This window comes from Sturnus vulgaris, chromosome 20, assembly GCF_052056855.1.
Source record: "Sturnus vulgaris isolate bStuVul1 chromosome 20, bStuVul1.hap1, whole genome shotgun sequence".
NCBI classification, from domain to species: domain Eukaryota; kingdom Metazoa; phylum Chordata; class Aves; order Passeriformes; family Sturnidae; genus Sturnus; species Sturnus vulgaris.
Genome location: NC_142262.1, coordinates 10,508,177 through 10,522,412, shown reverse-complemented (window position 1 = coordinate 10,522,412; position 14,236 = coordinate 10,508,177). Strand labels below are relative to the sequence as shown.

Here is a 14,236-nt window from a genome sequence, read left to right as displayed (position 1 = left end):
ACTTTATAATCCCAGATTTGTCATCCAACACCCTGCAGTCCCAGATTTGTATTCCAACACCCTGCAATCCCAGATTTGTATTCCAACACCCTGCAATCCCAGATCTGTAATCCAATACCCTACAAACCAATACCCTGCAATCCCAGATCTGCACCGAGGGAAGGGAAGCAGAGGAACCTCAGGTGGGCTGGGAGCTGCAATGGTTCAAGGAAGGACCATGGGTGACATTCCACACAAGGTGTCCCCATCCCAAAGGATGCCCTGCCACATCAGGAGTGTATTTAGGGTCAGGCAGCAAAGGTACCCCAGGAGTGATGGTCCATGGAGTGGGGTGTCCCAACAGCCTCCACTTAGCCCATGGAGATCCCTGAGCAGGGCTGTAAATGCAGCCCTTTGTCCCAGACAGGTGAGTTATCCTCACCTGACACCCCTGGGCACCTCCCAGCAGTCTGCTGGACCAAAGGCTGCTCCCAGGTGAGAACAAAACCTCCTCTCCTTCTCTAGCTGCAAAGGCTCGGGGGCTCTGCTCTCCTGCAGGTGGGCCAGGGGTTTCCACACCTTTTCCAGAGCACGTTCCTGTCCCTGGGAAGGTGGGACAGTGGGCAGTGGGAATGCAGCCTGTTTATCAGACAGGGGGTGCTTTCCAAACTGAATAAAAGGCTCCTGTTCTCTGCAGAAATGAATATCGTGGCTGTTTGCAGACATCACAATGGACTGGCCTTAGAATTTACCTTTCAGCTGCCTGTAAATTCACCTGGTTTTTGAACAGTGCTACAAAGATCATTTCCAGTTTCTTAATGGCAAATTCCCCCACTGCTGAGTGGTGAGAGTGATGAACACCTCACACCTGCTGCAGGACCTGCTTGTGCTCATGTGTGGCTTTGTCTTTGTCTGTGACACGACCTGATTGTCTGTTTGTGCTGTGACAGGGGGACTTGAGGTGTCACAAAGGACTGAGGGGTTCTATCCTTGGGACTGTGCCTGAAATGCTTGGATTTGGGGAAATATTGTGTGACAGATTTCTTGAGTTCAGCTTGAAGTGACCACCCTGTAAAGAGAGGTGAGAGCTTCAGCCAGGGCTTTAGATGGGAGGGTTCTGTGCTCTTTTGTCCCATTCCTATTTAGATGAGCAGGTTCTGCCCTGTTTTATCCCATTCCTATTTAGATGAGCAGGTTCTCTGTTATTCTGTCCTATTCCTGTTGAGATGAGCAGGTTCTGTCCTTTTTCATTTCCAGTCCTTGTGCTACAACCTCCACTTCAGCCAAATAACCTCACCCTGCCTTGTGGACAGGGTTCTGCCCCTGGGCTGAACAAAGCCAGTGAAGTTTCTCTCAATATTTCTCTGCACTGGGAGACACATTTTTGGTGTTTTCTCAACTGTCTTCTGTACTGTGGCAGAACTCCAAGTGCTGAGTAATATTTAAGAGCTCATCTATTTTGGGCAGAAGACAAAGACGTGAGACATGCCAAAGTACCATGGATACCAAATCATTCACATGTCTGACATCCCCAGCTCCTGCAGGATGGGGATTTGTGGCTTTTCCATGAATTCCACCAGGCAATGCAGCACTGCCTGCCACCCAAAGGCTCTGGGGCCATCACAAGGTGTGTTCCTCAAACCATGGGCACTCACTGTGCTGGCAGTGTGTCAGGATGATCCCGGGCTGAATCCTGCCTCTTCAGGCCATGCAGGTCCCCATGGTGAGGCACCAGGCAGGGCTGAGCTCATCCAGCACTAGGTAGGAGGGAGTTGGATGGTTGGTTCTGAGGTAGCAGCTTTTAATTCTGTGTGGGGGCAGCTGGGGGACAGCAGCACCTCTGAGGAGCTCACTGGGTGGGCACAGGGCAGCCCAGGGGGGTCTGTGAGCCCCCAGAGAGGGAGCATGGATCCACATTCCTGGGTGGGAGCAGCTCCTGGCGCCCTGGAGGTGTGGGGAGGGTTCAGTGCTCTGGGGACACCCTGGGAGACAGGAGCCAGCTCACCCCTCTGTGCACCAACCTGATTTAAATCCCAGCTTCTCCAGCCTATTCCGAGCACCCTGGCACTGTCTGTGCCCCACCCTGGCCTGGGCTGTGCCCTCAGTGCTCCCCAGAGCTCTGGCACTGCCCCAGGCTGGAGGGGATTTAAGATAAACACCTCAGGGAGGGAACACATTCACTCCACACTGCCTGCCCCACATCATATTGCTGAGTTTTCCAGTAAAAATGTGATTTTTATTTTAGGTTTTTGGGGTTTTTTTTGTGGTTTGTTTTTTTTTTTCCACTCTCAGTCTCAGACCTTGAAAATAGTTTCCCAATGGAATTGAGCTCCTTGAGTTTCAGCAGTCTGGGACAGCAGCAGGAATTCTTTAGAGCAGACAAAATCTCTGTTCAGCACTCAAGAGCTTCTTTGTTTTCCCGGTAACTCTGCAAGAGTGTGAAAAATAGTGAAGTTATTTTCTGGAAAAAGCAGAACTTCCTGGTTGAGCTGAGTGCAAGGGCTCAGGGGAGTGAGGCAGGAGGAACAGGGAGGTTTGACTCTTCTGCAGGGTCATTTCATAGGGGAAAACAGAGCTGTTCCTACAACCTGCTCGTTCCCTGGAAGCTTGTGCCAGATCCTGGAGGAGCTGCAGAGACAGGGCTGTGTGGAAAACTCAGGAGGAGTCAAATATCCCCAGAGCCTGCCCAAGAACACTTCCAGAAATGGAACCTCTTGGTTCAGGGCCGTGCCTGGAGTGCCTGGCAGGTGTGCTCGGAGTCGGGGCATCTGCAGGAGGCTCCTTCCTTGCTCAGACTTGCTGTGAGGCTGTTCTGCAGGCAGGAAGGAGAGGAAGGGCTGAGCCACCTGCCAGGGCAGGGTGCTGCCATCACCCTCAGCATGGCGAGGTGCAAACCTGAGGGCAGAGCCAGCCTGGTGGCTGAGCAGCAGGAGCTGCCCCCAGCACGTTTGATCTTGGATTTGCTGTGCAGATCCAGCAGATTTGCAGCCCAAATGTGGGATCTGCCTGCTGGGCCTCTGCCCTCACCCATCTTGTACCTCAGGCATGGGCACAGGGCTCAAGGCACAGCTTTGGGGGCACAAAGTTGTGCTTGGTGGGTGGGAACAGGGTATTTGTGCTTTAGCAGGACCTTACCCCCAGGTAGATACTGTCCTCAGGTCCAGAACCACCACTGACATCTCCTGCTGAGCATCCCCCTCCCTGGTGTGTCTGTATTCAGAAGGAGAAAATTGTTCTCGATCTACCTTAGAAAATGATAATTTTCCCTGGGTGTGTGGGCAGAGAGACCGTGTATTCCTGGAGCCAGAGCACTGGAAGGTGCTGCCTTGTGGGTTCAGGGTTTTGGAGCTGCAGGAATTTGTGGGAAGGCACGAGGGTGGCAGCTGAGTCTTGTGGCTTCTCCCCTTGCCTGTGTGCCAGGGGCTGTGAGGGAAACACTCCAGATCTGAGCTGGTACCTCGGGCAACCTCCCTCCCTCCCTCCTACAGCCTCCTCGACAGCCAGATCCCCCAGGTGAGACAGACAGATCCTCCAGGTGAGACAGACAGGTCCCCCAGGTGAGACAGACAGGTCCCCCAGGTGAGACAGCCAGATCCCCAGGTGAGACAGACAGGTCCCCCAGGTGAGACAGACAGATCCCCCAGGTGAGACAGACAGGTCCCCCGGGTGAGACAGACAGATCCTCCAGGTGAGACAGATCCCCAGGTGAGACAGACAGATCCCCAGGTGAGACAGACAAATCCCCCAGGTGAGACAGATCCCTCATGTCAGACTGGCAGAGGGGCCCTGGTGTCAGCAGGGCCATGCAGGTAAAGCCAGGGGTGAAGCACCAGCCCCGTGTGCCAGCTCAGCCTGGGCTTGGACACAAGGAAAGCTCCAAAGGCAAAGGCAGCTCTGGGCCACACTCGGCAATCAGAACTTCCTGCTCTGCTTTGGTGTTTCCAGCTGGGCTGGGGGACAGCTCCACTGTGTCACCCCTTCCTCCTCTGCAAGCTCCAGAGTTTTCCCAGCCCTGCTGCTCCCTCTGGGTGGGGAGTCAGGAGCACAGAGTCAGTGCCTCAGGGCTCAGGCTGTGTCTGTGTGGCTCTCAGAACAGCTCAGCAGGGCTGGGGACATCCTGTGCCAGCAGCAGGAGCTGGTGATTTCCTCCCTGAGATGTTCTGATGTCCCCAGCCTTTGTGCTCCCTCACCTGCACATCCCGGGCTGCTTTTCCTGCAGGCTGAGTCTCTGGCAGGCTCTGTGATCAGCACGGACACATCTGTGTGCATGGAACTGCTGCAGGATGGGACACTGGGGCTGCCACCCCTGCACCCCTGCACACACCCTGCCCCTCTGGGACACCCTACTGCCCTGGGACACCCCAAACTCAGCCCCTTTACACCCCTGGGACACCCCAAACTCAGCCCCTTTACAGCCCTCCACTCGGGACCAGCAGTGTTGCTGCTCCATTGGCATGTAAATATGATTCAGAGATGAATGAGAGAGAAGAGATTTATTAATTTGCTCCTCATTAGCAGTTTGAGAGTTGTGATTCCTCCTTCCAACACTGCCTTGGTTCCCTGCTGTCATGGCTGGTTCCCTGTTGCTTGGCTTGCAGCTCTGTGTTCCAGTTTCTTTCCCAAAGTGCTGGTTTGTACCCTTAATTTGTTATTTTGGGGTCTTATATTACATCTGTCACAACTTCCTCGGCCCAGCACAGCTACAAAACACGCAGTGAATCAGCTCCAAGCTGGAATTTACTGCCTGCCCCCATCATTAGTAATCCACACTTGCAGCAGACTCATTATTACAGGCAAAGGCAGAACTTTGAAGATCATTTTTTCACACCTGCACCTGTAACTTGCCATGAATAGATTTGCAAAAATTGAGGGTTAGGTGTGCTGAGTCCTTTTTGCTCATTAAACACTTCTTAGACATCCCATCAATGGAGAGCTGGAGCTGGAGCCCGCTGCATCCCAATGAATCACTTTGTGTTTATCCTGGCTAATTCTGGTGGAGTCTTGCAGTGGGTGCTCTGCAGATCACCCTCATCCTGATTCCAGATTAATTCCAAGCCTTGCATATTCTGACACCTAATTGTATTGGCTGGGGAATGGGATCGCTGGGATGTGGGGAGGGGCTGGGAGCCGTGCAGGAAGATTCCATGACGCAAGAGGACATTTCCAGCCACTCTGAATTATTTAATCGCCCTCAGACATGGCCCTTCCATTTCTCAGCAGGGTTTGGACAGCTCTGGTTTTTATAGCCCTTGAAGAGCCAGGTGGGAGGAGAGGAGGAGGCCATGGAAAACATTCCAGTGGCTGCAGCTGCTGTGGGAAGGACTGGGGGGACACCAGCAGAACCCCCTCAGTCCCTGGTGTCACCTTCTGCAATGAGCACGGAGCTAACAGAGGTGAGGGGCTCGTGTCCTTCTGTCCCAGACCGGGCAGAAACCTGGACAGAGGATTTTGGGGTGTCCCACACTGTCAGCAATGAGCACCAGGACTGGAGCTGCTCTGAGCTCTCCCTCGAGCTGGCTGTCCCTTGGAGCTGCAGGGAAATGGGCACGAGTGGGCACAGGGCACATGGAGCCCTGCTGGAGACCCAGGAGATTCCTGTGGCTGCTCCAGAGCCAGCTGGGAAATGGGAAGGGAGCCTTTCCCTCCCAGCCTCGCCACTTCTTGTCTCTTGGAGATCCCATTGCTGCCCTGTCCATTGCTTTTGGCATTTTTAACTTGGCCTGGTCAAAGGGGCATCCTGGGGGACAAGGACAGGACTCTTCTTTCTCTCTTCTTTCTCTCTTCTTTCTCTCTTCTTTCTCTCTTCTTTCTCTCTTCGAGACAGTAAAAATCAGAATCTTGTGTTTGAGGCAGGGAAAGGCCATCAGGGTCTTTCTGGGTGTGCACACCCAGGATTAGCTGGCAGTTTTGGTATCTGGGAGCTCACAGGGCACCCCTGGCTTTGTCTGTGACTGACCCAGAGTCTGGGGCTCGCCTTCCCCACTGCTGAGGGCCTCCTGTTCCCATGCCCAGGTAAATCCCACAAGTCTTCACTCCCCTGATTCCCCGTCTGCTGCCCAGCCCCACAAGCTGCATCCAGCCCTCTGCTGAGATCCGTGGAGGGGTTTCAATCACCTGGAATCCAGGATGATCTCTTTTCTTTCTGCTGTGCCATAACAGGATAACAACAGAAATGACAGTGGCAGGGAGGAGAAGAAGGAAGCCCTGCCTGTTCCTGGCTGCCCTTTCACAGGAGGCTGTCAGCTCCCAGAGATGTTTTGGCAGATACCTTTGAAAGCTGAGCTGGAAGTGGGGAAGAGCTGGCAGGTACAGCCCAGCTGTCTGTGAAACTGGAGCTGCAGCTGCTCGCCACAAGCTCCTCTTTGAAGAACGGGTTTTTCTCTATTTATGATCAAGAACTCTTATATAAAAAGCCTTTATGATTTCTTGCCATGGTGTCACTGAGGATCTCAGGCTGGTTCTCTCCCCAAACAGGGAATTTAGCCTCAATGCAGGCTCACCCTGGAGCTGGATTGATGTGCCTTTGGCAGGGCTGCTTTCACTCTTCATCCTGCTTGCCAGTTGTAAATAAGAAATTCAAATATTATGAAAAGAACTGGAGACTCCTGGCAGCAGAGAGGGGACTTTGCAGAGGGATCTGTAATTCTGAAGCATCTGTGATCTTCCACAACAACATGATCAGAGCTGGGCAGATGGAGAGCTTGAGCACTCCCAAAAATCTACTGCTACAGCAAAGCCAGTGTGCTGTGCACAGTTTATCTGCCCAAGCTCCTTGGGAGGAACTCCTTGGGATGAACTCATCATCAGAGAAGAGGTTTTTGGAGACACAGGGCTCAGGTTTGCCTTCCAGACTGACTTTCTATGGATGGTGCTCACTCCCAGGGGGATTATTTGGTCTTAGGAGCTTCTGTTCATCCTTCATGGCAGGATAAGACTGGGCATTGCAGGGGTGTGCCCAGCAAATGCCACAGCAGTGACTGCAGACAGTCCAGGAGAGCCAGACGTGAAATTCCTGATTGGTTTTAATTTTTGGCACAGATTTATCTTCACCTCTGGCAGCACGTGGGGCCCTGCTGTGACCAGTTTGTATTTTAGCAGTGTCTGAAGGCCAGAGGTTGAAGATGGGAACCATGATTTCTGTGGGATCATGGAATCGTGGAATGGTTTGGGTTCCAGGATCCAGGGAGAGCTCAGAGCCCCTTCCAGGGCCTGAAGGGGCTGCAGGAGAGCTGGAGAGGGACTGGGGACAAGGGATGGAGGGACAGGACACAGGGAATGGCTTCCACTGCCAGAGGGCAGGGATGGATGGGATATTGGGCAGGAATTGTTCCCTGGGAGGGTGGGCAGGGCTGGCACAGGGTGCCCAGAGCAGCTGTGGCTGCCCCTGGATCCCTGGCAGTGCCCAAGGCCAGGTTGGACACTGGGGCTTGGAGCAGCCTGGGACAGTGGAAGGTGTCCCTGCCATGGCAGGGGTGGCACTGGGTGGGCTTTAAGGTCCTTTCTGCCCCAACCCATCCTGGGATTCCATGGTTCTGTTTGATCCCCCCTGATGTCACAGGGTCACCACGCTGCCCAGGAAATGTCAGGATATCCCTGCACTGCTCTGTGCCCTCAGGAGCCAAGGCTCTGCTGTCCTCGGTGGGCACAGCAGATGCTGGAGCAGAAGTTTGCCCGGGCCTCGGGAAGCAGAGCCGTGGGTTTTGCTCCAAGAAGGAGCAGCTTCTCTCTGGCACGGGAAGGACTGGATTATCCAGAAAGGACTGGCTTTACCCAGAATCTCTCCCCAGCTGTTGAGCTGCTCTTTGTGTGCTCAGGGAGAGGCAGAGCTCGGCAATTCCCTGTGCCAGAGCTCAGGAGTGAGTTCAGGGCCTGAAGCCAGCTTGGAGCAGGTCTGTGCCAGAGGTGAGGGAAGCTGTGCAGGGCAGTATTTGCTCCTCCATGAACCAAAGTGCAGGATTCCCAAGGAGCAGGCAGGAGAGGAGGGCAGGAGCAGGATGAAATCCTTTGTGAGGGCTTGGGGGCTGCAGTGGATCCATGCCCTGGGGCAGGAATTGCTCCTGCTGCCCTCACAGAGGGTGGGCATTGAGTCAAAACCCCTCAGCACTGAGGAAGAGGAGGAGTGTGCAGCCCTCACCTGTCACTTCCCTGCTGATGGAGAGGTCCTGGGGGTTCTCAGGAGGCTGTTGGGTCCTGTCGTGGGATTTCCACTCAGCCCAAGGCACTGCATGGGAGAGGGCTGAGCCTTTCCCCTGCTCAGCTCCTGGTGGAGCTGGGACAGCTCCTTCCTTCCTCCAGCACTTTCATTCTTCCCAGAACAGGACTAAGCCCATTCCATCATCCCCACTCTTCAGGCAGTGGTTTTAAAACTCCCCAGGAGTTTGAAATCCCTCAAGAAGTGGCTGTCACATCCTGGGAAATGCATCCCTGGTGTCTTGTCTCATTTCAGATAAAGGCAGTCAGGGTCAGCTCTCCAAAGCCTTTCCAGCATCACTGCCAGGCAGTGCCTTGAGCCTGCCAAGGTGTTCCCATGGGGCAGAGCTGCCACAACCCCGACCTGTGGCAGTTTGGGGCTTGGGTTCAACCTGAGATTTTCTGTCTGGCAGTGAAAATTCCCTCTGGCAGCTCTTTCCTTCTCCTCCATGAGAGCACAACTCCAGCCATGGAAAGGGATCCATGGAGCAGGGTTTGGCCAGGCACAGATCTTCTCATGGCACTTGTGCCTCTTGGAGAGTCCTGCCAGCCAGGGAATGAGCAGAGAGCTGGAGGCTGCCAGGGACTCCTGTGGTGCCACACAGCCCTGGAGCACAGCCCAGCTCCTCAGCCACAGAGCTGAGTCCAAGCCCATTTCCTGCCAAGAGCTGGAGTTTGTGATGGATTTCAATGGCACTGCCTTGGATCTGCTGCAGAAAATCAACTCGTGTGTGCAATGCAGAGCAGCCCACAGTGCTGCTGCACACCTGCCCCTGCTGAAAAGGGGGTTTGCAGTTCCCCTCTGAACCAGCAATGGATTAAAGATATGTTAAAGTCCTCTTCTCTTCTCTTCTCTTCTCTTCTCTTCTCTTCTCTTCTCTTCTCTTCTCTTCTCTTCTCTTCTCTTCTCTTCTCTTCTCTTCTCTTTTTTTTCTTTTTTCTTTTTTCTTTTTTTTCTTTTTTCTTTTTTCTTTTTTCTTTTTTCTTTTTTCTTTTTTCTTTTTTCTTTTTTCTTTTTTCTTTTTTCTTTTTTCTCTTCTCTCTCTTCACTTTTCCTTTCCCTTTCCCTCTTCCTCCTTCTTCCACCCCTACTTTCTGTACCCAGAAGAAATGCAGGGTGGTGACTGTTCCCTGAGCCCAGGATTTTGCTGCTGGAGTTTGTTCACACCCTGGGATCAGTGCAGGAACAGAGTGAGCTCAGGGATCACCTTCCAGCTGTGATAAGGAAAGTGTTTGTGCATCCAGGGAGCTGCAGATCTGCCCAGTCCAACAGTCCTTCAAAGCCCATTTCTGGGCAGGGCTGAGCTCTGTGTGTGACCAGACCTGTGCTGACAATTCCTGGATTGTTCTTTGGAAACTCAGCCCCTCAACATTTCCTTCAGGTGCTCTACTCTTATCTTTTCTTGTCCTGTCATCACACTGCCTCTGTTGTTTCAGATGTAACAGCAGGTTCTATTCCAAGGTACCAGTAACTGGTATGAATTTCAGATCTGCTCAGATAGCAGGAGTGCACAGTCTATAAAAGGCATCTCCTCATCTTCATTTTAAAGCAGGAAACTAAAAATAGAACCGGTTCAAATATAGGTGATGAGAAGAACCTGGGGTTTGGATTAGGTGGTAGAATGGGGATTAAGACTTGAGAAGAGCCTGGTGAAGTGTCTGTGTTGGAGGGAGCTGTGGATAAGAGTTCATGACGTAGGTCTGGGCCAGAGGAGGTTTGGTGAGTTCTGCTCCTCCTCTCTCGATGTGGAAGGCATGGATGGAAAAATGCTGGGTTCAGAAGGGAGAGCAGGCAGTGCTTTTGTCCCAGGGTGTCACCCATGGGTGTCACTGCCACCCACTGAGGGGTCAGGAGGGTGCAGGACACAGAACACAGGTCCTGAGCCTTTGTGGAGAAGGAGACAGGCAGAGCCATGGCCAGAGCCAGCAGAGAAGGGAGGGAGGGAAGCCGTGGCAATGTCCCTGAGGGTGAAGTGCTGCAGGCTCCTGGGACTGCAGGGACCTCCCTGAGCTCCTGCTGTCCCTCAGCTCCCAGGGAGCAGCTCGGGCTCTGCACCCACAGGCTGCCAGAAATACCCTGAGCTCGCCCCAGTTTGCTGTGAGCTGGGGGAAACTGGGACACCCTGAGGGGAGCAGGAGCTGCTCTGGAGGGGTTGGGTCACCCTGAACCAGCTCCCAGTGCAAGGGTGGGGACACAGCTGACACCCTCACCGAGGGGACACAGCTTTGATGCCGAGCTTGGTGACCCCTCACCTTTTCCTGCTCAGGGCTTCCTGCAGGACATTTCTGCAGCTCAGGGGGCTTGGGCTTCAGGTGATGCCTTGAGTTTGAGCTTTCCTATTTCCAGACTCTGCACTGCATTGGTGTGTGACTCTGAACTCCATCCAAAGTGTCAGCAAGTTCTCCTCCCAGCTCAGGCACACAAAACAATCCTTTGCCAGCCCCACAACCAAGGACAGCGCTGCAGCTTCAGCCCCAAAAAGTGCAAAGAGCAGCGACTGGAGGAGAGAATGTGGGAGGATGGCACTGCAGAAGCTGGAGCTGCAATTGGACAATGAAGGCCAAGATGGAAATGGAGCCAAAGTGATCCAAGTGTGAGAACTCGTGACTCGGATCCATCTTGGCTCCATCTTGGCTGGAGCCACGGCCGGGCTCTTGCAGTGCCCAAGGTGAATCCTTGGAAGGGCTTGGAATAAATCCCTGCTTTATTCCTTCAGCACTGCCCAGCCTCTGCTCCAGGGAGCCTCTCCAGGCAGCAGAGGTGCAGCTCCAGCTTTGTCCTGTGCCCCACACAACCCAGAGCTTTGGCTGCTGAGAGCTCCCAGCCCAGACACGGAGCACAGTGAGCCAGGCTGCTCAGAGCTCGTTGAGGTGGCCCTGTCTGAGCCCGTGGTGGTCCCTGGTAGCCACAGTGGCTTGGCAGGGAAGTGTTTTGCTTCCTGCAGGCCCCAGGTGATGGAGAATTGGCTCCAGCAGCTGCACAAGGAAATGAGTCTGAGCAGGGCAGGAGGGAAAAGATAAAAGTGTGACCCCCCTGCAGTGCCACACAGGGCCCGAAGGAACACGGACACCTGAGCACACAAAGCCCCAGAGCCGTGTGTGCAGCACCCACACTGCTGCTCCCTCTGTCACAGTGACATCCTGTGTAGGCTCTGACCCCTGCCCACTGCAAAGGAGATTCCTCACGGGCTGCTCCCCTCCCATCCCTGCCTCTGGACAAGGGATGGAGGGACAGGACACAGGGAATGGCTTCAGACTGACAGGGAGTAGATTGAGGTGGGATATTGGGCAGGAATTGTTCCCTTGAGGGTGGGCAGGCCCTGGCACAGGGTGCCCAGAGCAGCTGTGGCTGCCCCTGGATCCCTGGCAGTGCCCAAGGCCAGGTTGGACATTGGTGCTTGGAGCAGCCTGGGACAGTGGGAGGTGTCCCTGCCATGGCAGGGGTGGCACTGGGTGGGCTTTGGGGTCCCTTCCAACCCAACCCAGTCTGCTCACTGAAAGCAAAGCAGAGCAAGACAGGTCCTGGCAGGGGCTTAGCAGCTCCCAACCCCCTCCAGTGTCTTGTGGTTCCCCCTTCCCTTCCCTGTGAGACAGCAGCAGTGACCAAGCAGGGACAGTGTGACACCTCAGAGACTTTGCTCCACAGTGTCCTCAGGAGCCAGAGGCTCTGCTGTGACATCCCACATCCCAGAGAAGTCCAGAGGAGACTCATCCCAAGCACGGCTGACTCCTCCACCAGCTCCCAGGGTGAGGGACCCAAAGGGAGATCTCTCAAGGGAGGATCCCCAGCTCCAGACAAATGCATTTATCAGATCCCCTGGGACAGAGAATGGGTATGAACCACCAGGAACAGAGAGAAGGCACAAAAATCTTTAGTGCTCTCTGGATAAAGAATCACTCACAAGAGGGGCAGGAGCCACTGAGAGGTTTCTCTTCTTCTGCTCCATTCAAGGAAGATTAATTCATCCTGCAGCAGGCACAGAACTGTGCTTCAAAGAGGATTTGCTGAGGAGGGCTTGTCCTGCTGGACAAGATGGAACTAAAGTTTAGCTTGTTTGGCCCAGAGAAGGGGACTGGGAGATGTGGGATCATCCTGCATCGGTGTGTGGGGCCAAGTCACAGACAAAGGGAAGGACAACCCCAGCACAAAGGCAGGGCTGTGCAGTTTGGCCAGGGATGGCTTTGGGGAGGGAGGTGTGCAGGTGTGAGCTGGGAATGTCCCCAGCAGTGTCCCCTCAGTGCAGGTTCTGCAGCAGGCACTGTCATTCCCCACAGGGACACTGTCCCAGCAGCTCTGCCACAAGGCTTGCAGGACATGTCCCTTTCCCTCCCCTGGCACTCCCTGAGGAGCTCTGGAGCCCAGCAGGGACAATGTTGCTGTAATAAACTGCTCCAGCAACCCCGAGTGCCTGACAGGGAGCAGAATAAAGCACAATTTCCCAGAAAAGGTGGATTTATTTGTGCCTTTGTAGTTCTATTCTGAAAGCACAAATAATATCCCTCAAGAAGTAGCACGGAGTCCATCAGCTTCCAGCTGCTCAGCCCTTCCCTGAGCTGTGTCTGTTCACATCCTCGTTCTGCAGGAATTGATTGACTCAGAGATAAACAGATCAGGCCATTGCTTTTCTCTCCTCTAAACCCTCTGCTTTTCTTGCAAGGTAGGTCCTGTGCCTCAAACGTCAAAACTCCAGAGCTCTCCAGAGAGGGGAGAAAATCGTGGCAGGGAAAACAGGAGGGCAGCCCATACCTGGGACTGCTCCCTGCCCTGCATCCTCCTCCTCCTTCTCCAGGTGATCCCGACCCTTGCAAGGCTCACAACTCAGACATTGGCCATATAAATCCCATATAGATGAGATTCTTGTTAATTAGCATCTAACAATGGGGCTCTTAATCTGAGTCATTTGGCTTTTAGTCACCCTGGCTCTCCAGGAAAGGGTCAGTGGGTGTTTTTGCCGTGGTTCAGCTCACCCTGAGACAAGGGAGTTCCTGGCTGTGCATGAGAACTCGGGGGACACACTGGAATTTGTGTACAAGGTTTGCAGCTAAAACCAGGGGGCTTGGGTGCAGTTTGAAATGACCTCCCCAAAGCTGCAGGCACGAGAGGGAATGAGCCCTGTGCCCTCACTGCACCTCTCAGGGCATCGTCCCTGCTGAGCCACTGCTGTGCCCACACCCCGAGCCAGGGCTGCAACCAGGGCCAGGCTGCTCTGGACCCACATCAGTCCCAAGTCTCCTCATGGATGCTCTGGTGGCCAAGAAGGACAAGACTTGTCCCAGCCATGGGCTTGCCACAGCCCCAGGGCAGTGCCCATCCCCTGTGCTGGCACTGCTGGGACACCTCCAGTGCTGGGGACAGCTCTGGGACACTCAGGACAGGAGGGACATGGAGGGGCTGGAGCGTGTCCAGGGCAGGGAATGGAGCTGGGAAGGGTCTGGAGCAGCTGAGGGAGCTGGGAAGGGGCTCAGCCTGGAGAAAAGGAGGCTCAGGGGGAACTTGTGGCTCTGCACAAGTCCCTGACAGGAGGGGACAGCCGGGGGGGTCGGGCTGTGCTCCAGGGAACAGGGACAGGAGGAGAGGGAACGGCCTCAGGCTGGGCCAGGGCAGGCTCAGGGGGGACAGCAGCAGGAATTTCCCCATGGAAAGGGAGGTCAGGGATTGGAAATGCCCAGGGAGGTTTGGAGTGCCCATCCCTGGAGGTGACCAAGGAATTGCTGGAGGTGGCACTCAGAGCTCTGGGGACAAGGTGGGGATGGGGCACAGGGTGGATTGAATGATCCTGGAGGTCTTTTCCGACCTCAGTGATCCTGGGATTCTGGGGTTCTGTGCTGGCCTGGGGACAGGTGCTGAGGAGCAGCACAGGGCAAGGGAGGAGGAGGAGGAGGAAGAAGAGGAGGAAGAGGAGGAAGAGAAGGAAGAGGAGGAAGAGGAGGAGGGGTGTGGCTGTTTCAGCAGCGCTGCTCCTCAAACTGAGAGTGAACTCCAGCATGAGCTGAAGGTCACCCACTCTGCAGTCACAGCACAGGAGGATCCCCAGATCTGTAATGGTGTCACATCCCAAGGTTTGTG

The 14,236-nt window shown here is 54.4% G+C and overlaps 1 protein-coding gene and 1 long non-coding RNA gene across 3 annotated transcripts in view; one reads left to right on the top strand and one right to left on the bottom strand.

Moving 5' to 3' along the window:
* Positions 1 to 14,236, top strand: part of SHISA6 (shisa family member 6) — a 190,896-nt gene that overhangs the window by 46,440 nt on the left and 130,220 nt on the right. The window lies entirely within an intron of this gene.
* LOC148221597 (uncharacterized) overlaps positions 1 to 14,236 on the bottom strand; it is a 29,113-nt gene that overhangs the window by 939 nt on the left and 13,938 nt on the right. The window contains exons 1-2 of one of the 2 annotated variants that reach the window (XR_015807863.1): positions 2,568 to 2,861; positions 2,280 to 2,407 (exon numbers count right to left, since the gene is read on the bottom strand). This is a non-coding gene — a long non-coding RNA (uncharacterized LOC148221597). Of the gene's footprint in view, positions 1 to 2,279; positions 2,408 to 2,567; positions 2,862 to 14,236 lie in introns of those variants that run through there. The other variant, XR_015807864.1, reaches the window with a different exon arrangement.